Source organism: Mustelus asterias, unplaced genomic scaffold, assembly GCF_964213995.1.
Source record: "Mustelus asterias unplaced genomic scaffold, sMusAst1.hap1.1 HAP1_SCAFFOLD_4987, whole genome shotgun sequence".
Classification (NCBI taxonomy): Eukaryota; Metazoa; Chordata; class Chondrichthyes; order Carcharhiniformes; family Triakidae; genus Mustelus; species Mustelus asterias.
In genome coordinates this window covers 1-9,945 of record NW_027594930.1, presented here as the reverse complement: position 1 = coordinate 9,945, position 9,945 = coordinate 1, and the positions used below count along the sequence as shown (strand labels likewise).

Genomic DNA, 9,945 nt, shown 5'->3' with positions numbered 1-9,945 from the left:
CTGCCCTTCCTCGACTCCCAGACAGGGGTGGCACAGAGCAACTGTTTACATCTGGATGGAGAAACGCCACCGAGGGCCTGGTAAGGATGTGGGGGGTGGGGGGGGGAGCTGGAGGGTCCCAGGATCGTGAGGCCAGGAGGATCCGCGGGGGGGGGTTCTGGGGCTGAGCCGGTGGGGAGGTGGGGCCAGAGAGGGGTCCTAGGGAGGCGGAGGCGGGGCTGGTGGGGCCCCGGGGAGGCGGGGCTGGTGGGGCCCCGGGGAGGCGGGGCTGGTGGGGCCCCGGGGGAGGCGGGGCCAGTTGGGTGTCGGGGAGGCGGGGCCAGTGGGGTGCCGGGGAGGCGGGGCCAGTGGGGTGCCGGGGAGGCGGGGCCAGTGGGGTGCCGGGGAGGGGGCTGTGGGGTGAGTGTCGGGGGCTTGGCCAGCCGCTCGGAGTGAGGGTGTGTGTCTGTGTGTGGTGCAGTGGGAGGGGGGGGGTGGGATATGGGGAAGGGGCTGTGGGGTGAGTGTCAGGGGCTTCGCCAGCCGCTCGGAGTGAGGGTGTGTGTCTGGGTGTGGTGCAGTGGGAGGGGGGGGGGTGGGGTATGGGGGGGGGGGGGGATATGGGGAAGGGGCTGTGGGGTGAGTGTCAGGGGCTTCGCCAGCCGCTCGGAGTGAGGGTGTGTGTCTGGGTGTGGTGCAGTGGGAGGGGGTGGGTGGGGTATGGGGGGGGTGGGATATGGGGAAGGGGCTGTGGGGTGAGTGTCAGGGGCTTCGCCAGCCGCTCGGAGTGAGGGTTGCAGTGATATGAAGATGTTTACTCTCGCGCTTCCACAGGAATGGCCCCCGACAGCTGTACACCTACCCTGCCCGTCGCTGGAGGAAGAAGAGGAGAGCCCACCCCCCTGAGGACCCCCACCTCAGCTTTGCAGCTCTGAAACCAGGTACCGAGGATAAGCAGCCCTGGGCCGGTGCCGAGCGCTCGGAGGCAATTCTTGGAGAATAGATTCCGGGATCCCAGTGTGCAGCGAGTGGCTCTGGCACAGAGCCAGTTGTCGTGGGTGTGGGACATCTGTACTGCACACCAAACAATCCCTGAATGAGTGAAGTCACCATGGTAACAAACTCCAACCCATGCCGCTCTTCATAATAAACCTGCAGTTTCAGCACTTTCCCAGCTCACAGCCAGCACACACTCCCACTGCAGCGGCAACGCCCCTAACCCCCCCCCCCCCCCCCCCCCCCCCCCCAGTAACATATCGCTTTCCACCGACATTATCTTCTCCCTGTACACACCACCCTGTCCTGGGAGTGTTTGAAATGGAGCTTTACTCTGTATCTAACCCCGTGCTGTACCTGTCCTGGGAGTGTTTGATGGGGACAGTGTAGAGGGAGCTTTACTCTGTATCTAACCCCGTGCTGTACCTGTCCTGGGAGTGTTTGATGGGGGACAGTGTAGAGGGAGCTTTACTCTGTATCTAACCCCGTGCTGTACCTGTCCTGGGAGTGTTTGATGGGGACAGTGGAGAGGGAGCTTTACTCTGTATCTAACTCCGTGCTGTACCTGTCCTGGGAGTGTTTGATGGGGGGACAGTGTAGAGGGAGCTTTACTCTGTATCTAACCCCGTGCTGTACCTGTCCTGGGAGTGTTTGATGGGGGACAGTGTAGAGGGAGCTTTACTCTGTATCTAACCCCGTGCTGTACCTGTCCTGGGAGTGTTTGATGGGGACAGTGTAGAGGGAGCTTTACTCTGTATCTAACCCCGTGCTGTACCTGTCCTGGGAGTGTTTGATGGGGACAGTGTAGAGGGAGCTTTACTCTGTATCTAACCCCGTGTTGTACCTGTCCTGGGAGTGTTTGATGGGGGACAGTGTAGAGGGAGCTTTACTCTGTATCTAACCCCGTGTTGTACCTGTCCTGGGAGTGTTTGATGGGGGACAGTGTAGAGGGAGCTTTACTCTGTATCTAACCCCGTGCTGTACCTGTCCTGGGAGTGTTTGATGGGGGACAGTGCAGAGGGAGCTTTACTCTGTATCTAACCCCGTGTTGTACCTGTCCTGGGCGTGTTTGATGGGGACAGTGTAGAGGGAGCTTTACTCTGTATCTAACCCCGTGTGGTACCTGTCCTGGGAGTGTTTGATGGGGGACAGTGTAGAGGGAGCTTTACTCTGTATCTAACCCCGTGCTGTACCTGTCCTGGGAGTGTTTGATGGGGGACAGTGCAGAGGGAGCTTTACTCTGTATCTAACCCCGTGCTGTACCTGTCCTGGGAGTGTTTGATGGGGGACAGTGTAGAGGGAGCTTTACTCTGTATCTAACCCCGTGCTGTACCTGTCCTGGGAGTGTTTGATGGGGGACAGTGTAGAGGGAGCTTTACTCTGTATCGAACCCCGTGCTGTACCTGTCCTGGGAGTGTTTGATGGGGTACAGTGTAGAGGGAGCTTTACTCAGTATCTAACCCCGTGCTGTACCTGTCCTGGGAGTGTTTGATGGGGGACAGTGTAGAGGGAGCTTTACTCTGTATCTAACTCCGTGCTGTACCTGTCCTGGGAGTGTTTGATGGGGACAGTGTAGAGGGAGCTTTACTCTGTATCTAACCCCGTGCTGTACCTGTCCTGGGAGTGTTTGATGGGGGACAGTGTAGAGGGAGCTTTACTCTGTATCTAACCCCGTGCTGTACCTGTCCTGGGAGTGTTTGATGGGGGACAGTGTAGAGGGAGCTTTACTCTGTATCTAACCCCGTGCTGTCCCTGTCCTGGGAGTGTTTGATGGGGGACAGTGTAGAGGGAGCTTCACTCTGTATCTAACCCCGTGCTGTACCTGTCCTGGGAGTGTTTGATGGGGACAGTGTAGAGGGAGCTTCACTCTGTATCTAACCCCGTGCTGTACCTGTCCTGGGAGTGTTTGATGGGGGACAGTGCAGAGGGAGCTTTACTCTGTATCGAACCCCGTGCTGTACCTGTCCTGGGAGTGTTTGATGGGGGACAGTGCAGAGGGAGCTTTACTCTGTATCTAACCCCGTGCTGTACCTGTCCTGGGAGTGTTTGATGGGGGACAGTGCAGAGGGAGCTTTACTCTGTATCTAACCCCGTGCTGTGCCTGTCCTGGGAGTGTTTGATGGGGGACAGTGTAGAGGGGGCTTTACTCTGTATCTAACCCCGTGCTGTACCTGTCCTGGGAGTGTTTGATGGGGGACAGTGTAGAGGGAGCTTTACTCTGTATCTAACCCCGTGCTGTACCTGTCCTGGGAGTGTTTGATGGGGGACAGTGTAGAGGGAGCTTTACTCTGTATCTAACGCTGTGCTGTACCTGTCCTGGGAGTGTTTGATGGGGACAGTGTAGAGGGAGCTTTACTCTGTATCTAACCCTGTGCTGTACCTGTCCTGGGAGTGTTTGATGGGGACAGTGTAGAGGGAGCTTTACTCTGTATCTAACCCCGTGCTGTACCTGTCCTGGGAGTGTTTGATGGGGGACAGTGTAGAGGGAGCTTTACTCTGTATCTAACCCCGTGCTGTACCTGTCCTGGGAGTGTTTGATGGGGACAGTGTAGAGGGAGCTTTACTCTGTATCTAACCCCGTGCTGTACCTGTCCTGGGAGTGTTTGATGGGGACAGTGTAGAGGGAGCTTTACTCTGTATCTAACCCCGTGCTGTACCTGTCCTGGGAGTGTTTGATGGGGACAGTGTAGAGGGAGCTTTACTCTGTATCTAACCCCGTGCTGTACCTGTCCTGGGAGTGTTTGATGGGGGACAGTGTAGAGGGAGCTTTACTCTGTATCTAACCCCGTGCTGTACCTGTCCTGGGAGTGTTTGATGGGGACAGTGTAGAGGGAGCTTTACTCTGTATCTAACCCCGTGCTGTACCTGTCCTGGGAGTGTTTGATGGGGGACAGTGTAGAGGGAGCTTTACTCTGTATCTAACCCCGTGCTGTACCTGTCCTGGGAGTGTTTGATGGGGGACAGTGTAGAGGGAGCTTTACTCAGTATCTAACCCCGTGCTGTACCTGTCCTGGGAGTGTTTGATGGGGGACAGTGTAGAGGGAGCTTTACTCTGTATCTAACTCCGTGCTGTACCTGTCCTGGGAGTCTTTGATGGGGACAGTGTAGAGGGAGCTTTACTCTGTATCTAACCCCGTGCTGTACCTGTCCTGGGAGTGTTTGATGGGGGACAGTGTAGAGGGAGCTTTACTCTGTATCTAACCCCGTGCTGTACCTGTCCTGGGAGTGTTTGATGGGGAACAGTGTAGAGGGAGCTTTACTCTGTATCTAACCCCGTGCTGTCCCTGTCCTGGGAGTGTTTGATGGGGGACAGTGTAGAGGGAGCTTCACTCTGTATCTAACCCCGTGCTGTACCTGTCCTGGGAGTGTTTGATGGGGACAGTGTAGAGGGAGCTTCACTCTGTATCTAACCCCGTGCTGTACCTGTCCTGGGAGTGTTTGATGGGGGACAGTGCAGAGGGAGCTTTACTCTGTATCTAACCCCGTGCTGTACCTGTCCTGGGAGTGTTTGATGGGGGACAGTGTAGAGGGAGCTTTACTCTGTATCTAACCCCATGCTGTACCTGTCCTGGGAGTGTTTGATGGGGGACAGTGTAGAGGGAGCTTTACTCTGTATCTAACCCCGTGCTGTACCTGTCCTGGGAGTGTTTGATGGGGGACAGTGTAGAGGAAGCTTTACTCTGTATCTAACCCCGTGCTGTACCTGTCCTGGGAGTGTTTGATGGGGGACAGTGTAGAGGGAGCTTTACTCTGTATCTAACCCTGTGCTGTACCTGTCCTGGGAGTGTTTGATGGGGACAGTGTAGAGGGAGCTTTACTCTGTATCTAACCCCGTGCTGTACCTGTCCTGGGAGTGTTTGATGGGGACAGTGTAGAGGGAGCTTTACTCTGTATCTAACCCCGTGCTGTACCTGTCCTGGGAGTGTTTGATGGGGACAGTGTAGAGGGAGCTTTACTCTGTATCTAACCCCGTGCTGTACCTGTCCTGGGAGTGTTTGATGGGGACAGTGTAGAGGGAGCTTTACTCTGTATCTAACCCCGTGCTGTACCTGTCCTGGGAGTGTTTGATGGGGGACAGTGTAGAGGGAGCTTTACTCTGTATCTAACCCCGTGCTGTACCTGTCCTGGGAGTGTTTGATGGGGACAGTGCAGAGGGAGCTTTACTCTGTATCTAACCCCGTGCTGTACCTGTCCTGGGAGTGTTTGATGGGGACAGTGTAGAGGGAGCTTTACTCTGTATCTAACCCCATGCTGTACCTGTCCTGGGAGTGTTTGATGGGGACAGTGTAGAGGGAGCTTTACTCTGTATCTAACCCCGTGCTGTACCTGTCCTGGGAGTGTTTGATGGGGACAGTGTAGAGGGAGCTTTACTCTGTATCTAACCCCGTGCTGTACCTGTCCTGGGAGTGTTTGATGGGGGACAGTGCAGAGGGAGCTTTACTCTGTATCTAACCCCGTGCTGTACCTGTCCTGGGAGTGTTTGATGGGGACAGTGTAGAGGGAGCTTTACTCTGTATCTAACACCATGCTGTACCTGTCCTGGGAGTGTTTGATGGGGACAGTGTAGAGGGAGCTTTACTCTGTATCTAACCCCGTGCTGTACCTGTCCTGGGAGTGTTTGATGGGGACAGTGCAGAGGGAGCTGTATCTAACCCCGTGCTGGGAGTGTTTGATGGGGACAGTGCAGAGGGAGCTGTATCTAACCCTGTGAAATGTTTTCTGTTGAATGTACAGAGTTGGATTTGGGCTTGAAGAAGGACAGTCTTGTTCCTCCTGATGGCAGCAGTCTGGAAGCGTTGTTACGAGGGGAGGCGGTGGAGAAACAGCGAGGATTCTCTGACCACAGAGATGATGACAGCCTTAACGATTACCCTGTGAACAACAGCCGTGCGAGGAAGGTGAGCTGATCTATTGTGGATTCACAGAGGGAATTGAGGTCTTGTCACAAGGACTTTACACAGAGCTGGCAGCAAGCCTGGGCACAGGGAGGTGGAAACGTGCCCTGAGGGTCTGAAACTGTCATAATGTAATCAACAGGGCCATCAGTTAGTGCACAGCACGATCCCACACACAGCAGTGTGATCCTGACCCAGATCATCTGTTCCTAGCAACAGTGCAGCGCTCCCTCGGCACTGACCCACAGTGCGGCGCTCCCTCAGCACTGACCCTCCCACAGTGCGGCGCTCCCTCAGCACTGACCCTCTGACGGTGCGGCGCTCCCTCAGCACCGACCCTCTGACAGTGCGGCATTCCCTCAGTACTGACCCTCCCATAGTGCGGAGGTCCCTCGGCACTCCCTCAGCACCGGCCCTCCCACAGTGCGGCGCTCCCTCAGCACCAACCCTCCCACAGTGCGGCGCGCTCTCAGCACCGACCCTCCCACAGTGTGGCGCTCTCTCAGCACCGACCCTCCGACAGTGCGGCGCTCCCTCAGCACTGACCCTCCCACAGTGCGGCACTCCCTCAGCACTGACCCTCCTACAGTGCAGGGCTCCCTCAGCACCAACCCTTCGACAGTGCGGCGCTCCCTCAGCACTGACCCTCCCACAGTGCAGCACTCCCTCAGTACTGACCCTCCCACAGTGCGGGTCTCCCTCAGCACTGACCCTCCCACAGTGCAGCACTCCCTCAGTACTGACCCTCCCACAGTGCGGGGCTCCCTCAGCACCAACCCTTCGACAGTGCGGCACTCCCTCAGCACTGACCCTCCCACAGTGCAGCACTCCCTCAGTACTGACCCTCCCACAGTGTGGGGCTCCCTCAGCACTGACCCTCCCACAGTGCAGCACTCCCTCAGTACTGACCCTCCCACAGTGCGGGGCTCCCTCAGCACCAACCCTTCGACAGTGCGGCGCTCCCTCAGCACTGACCCTCCCACAGTGCAGCACTCCCTCAGTACTGACCCTCCCACAGTGCGGGGCTCCCTCAGCACTGACCCTCCCACAGTGCAGCACTCCCTCAGTACTGACCCTCCCACAGTGCGGGGCTCCCTCAGCACCAACCCTTCGACAGTGCGGCACTCCCTCAGTACTGACCCTCCCACAGTGCGGTGCTCCCTCAGCACTGACCCTGCTCCGACAGTGCGGCGCTCCCTCAGTACTGACCCTCCCACAGTGCGGGGCTCCCTCAGCACTGACCCTCCCACAGTGCGGCGCTCCCTCCGCACTGACCCTCCCACAGTGCGGCGCTCCCTCCGCACTGACCCTCCCACAGTGCGGCGCTCCCTCAGCACTGACCCTCCCACAGTGCAGCACTCCCTCAGTACTGACCCTCCCACAGTGCGGGGCTCCCTCAGCACTGACCCTCCCACAGTGCGGCGCTCCCTCAGCACTGACCCTCCCACAGTGCGGCGCTCCCTCAGCACTGACCCTCCCACAGTGCAGCACTCCCTCAGCACTGACCCTCCCACAGTGCGGGGCTCCCTCAGCACTGACCCTCCCACAGTGCGGCGCTCCCTCAGCACTGACCCTCCCACAGTGCAGCACTCCCTCAGTACTGACCCTCCCACAGTGCGGGGCTCCCTCAGCACCAACCCTTCGACATTGCGGCGCTCCCTCAGCACTGACCCTGCTCCGACAGTGCGGCACTCCCTCTGTGTGTGGGCGTGGAGGGGGAGTGTGGGATTAGACTGGGTGGGATATTAAAGGGTGAGGGGAGTGGGGTTACACTTGGTGTGATATTAAAGGGTACCGGGAGTGAGGGGGAGATATTAAAGGGCGCTGGGTGACTATGGCGGTGCGGTGGGGTCTCTGATTCTCTGTCGGACCATTCTCTGAGTGGGCAGTTTCTGATATTCCCGGTGTGTTTGCAGCGAATCCTGGATCCGGATGATTTCCTGGATGACCTGGATGATGAGGATTATGAGGAAGATCTGCCGAAACGCCGGAGTAAAGGTCGCGCTAAGGTATCGGCTTGTATCAGTGGCGTTACAGAGTGGGATCCCACTGGGCGCAGGCAGCCCTTTCGAGAAGGAAATATTGATTGGAACCTTTGTAGGTCGAATAGTTTGGATGGGGCAGTTTTTGTGCAGTGTGTGCAGGAGGGTTTCCTGACACAATATGTGGATAGGCCGACAAGAGGTGAGGCCACATTGGACTTGGTACTGGGAAATGAACCGGGCCAAGTGTTAGAGTTGGTTGTGGGAGAGCACTTTGGAGATAGTGACCACAATTCGGTGTCTTTTGTTATTGCAATGGAGAGGGATAGGGCCATACGGCAGGGCAAGGTTTACAAGTGGGGGAGAGGTAATTATGATGCGATTAGGCAAGAATTAGGGGGCATAAGATGGGAACAGAAACTGTCAGGGAAAGGCACTAATGAAAAGTGGAACTTTTTCAAGGAACAAATACTGGGTGTCCTTGATAGGTATGTCCCTGTCAGGCAGGGAGGAAATGGCCGAGTGAGGGAACCATGGTTCACGAAAGAGGTGGAATGTCTTGTGAAAAGGAAGAGGGAAGCTTATGTAGGGATGAGGAAACAAGGTTCAGATGGCTCGATTGAGGGTTACAAGTTAGCAAGGAATGAGCTGAAAAAGGGGCTTAGGAGAGCTAGGAGGGGACACGAGAAGTCCTTGGCGGGTCGGATCAAGGAAAACCCCAAGGCTTTTTACTCTTATGTGAGGAATAAAAGAATGACCAGGGTGAGGTTAGGGCTGGTCAAGGACAGTAGTGGGAACTTGTGTGTGGAGTCAGTAGAGATAGGCGAGGTGATGAATGAATACTTTTCTTCAGTGTTCACCAAGGAGAGGGGCCATGTTTTTGAGGAAGAGAAGGTGTTACAGGCTAATAGGCTGGAGGAAATAGATGTTCGGAGGGAGGATGTGCTGGCAGTTTTGAATAAACTGAAGGTCGATAAGTCCCCTGGGCCTGATGAAATGTATCCTAGGATTCTTTGGGAGGCAAGGGATGAGATTGCAGAGCCTTTGGCTTTGATCTTTGGGTCCTCGCTGTCCACGGGGATGGTGCCAGAGGACTGGAGAGTGGCGAATGTTGTTCCTCTGTTTAAGAAAGGGAATAGAAATGACCCTGGTAATTATAGACCTGTTAGTCTTACTTCGGTGGTTGGTAAATTGATGGAAAAGGTCCTTAGAGATGGGATTTATGACCATTTAGAAAGATGCGGATTAATCCGGGATAGTCAGCACGGATTCGTGAAGGGCAAGTCGTGCCTCACAAATTTGATAGAATTTTTTGAGGAGGTAACTAGTGTGTTGATGAAGGTAGGGCAGTTGATGTCATATACATGGATTTTAGTAAGGTGTTTGATAAGGTCCCCCATGGTCGGCTTATGATGAAAGTGAGGAGGTGTGGGATAGAGGGAAAGTTGGCCGATTGGATAGGTAACTGGCTGTCTGATCGAAGACAGAGGGTGGTGGTGGATGGAAAATTTTCGGACTGGAAGCAGGTTGCTAGCGGAGTGCCACAGGGATCAGTGCTTGGTCCTCTGCTCTTTGTGATTTTTATTAATGACTTAGAGGAGGGGGCTGAAGGGTGGATCAGTAAATTTGCTGATGACACCAAGATTGGTGGAGTAGTGGATGAGGTGGAGGGCTGTTGTAGGCTGCAAAGAGACATAGATAGGATGCAAAGCTGGGCTGAAAAATGGCAAATGGAGTTTAACCCTGATAAATGTGAGGTGATTCATTTTGGTAGGACTAATTTAAATGTGGATTACAGGGTGAAAGGTAGGGTTCTGAAGACTGTGGAGGAACAGAGAGATCTTGGGGTCCATATCCACAGATCTCTAAAGGTTGCCACTCAAGTGGATAGAGCTGTGAAGAAGGCCTATAGTGTGTTAGCTTTTATTAACAGGGGGTTGGAGTTTAAGAGCCGTGGGGTTATGCTGCAACTGTACAGGACCTTGGTGAGACCACATTTGGAATGTTGTGTGCAGTTCTGGTCACCTCACTATAAGAAGGATGTGGAAGCGCTGGAAAGAGTGCAGAGGAGATTTACCAGGATGCTGCCTGGT

At 55.4% G+C, this 9,945-nt stretch overlaps 1 long non-coding RNA gene across 1 annotated transcript; it reads left to right on the top strand.

Moving 5' to 3' along the window:
• The first annotated feature begins 816 nt into the window (after positions 1-816).
• Positions 817-7,880, top strand: LOC144491310 (uncharacterized). The gene is made up of 3 exons (XR_013497425.1): positions 817-920; positions 5,710-5,873; positions 7,787-7,880. It is a non-coding gene; the product is annotated as an uncharacterized LOC144491310 (long non-coding RNA).
• The last annotated feature ends 2,065 nt before the right edge of the window (positions 7,881-9,945 follow it).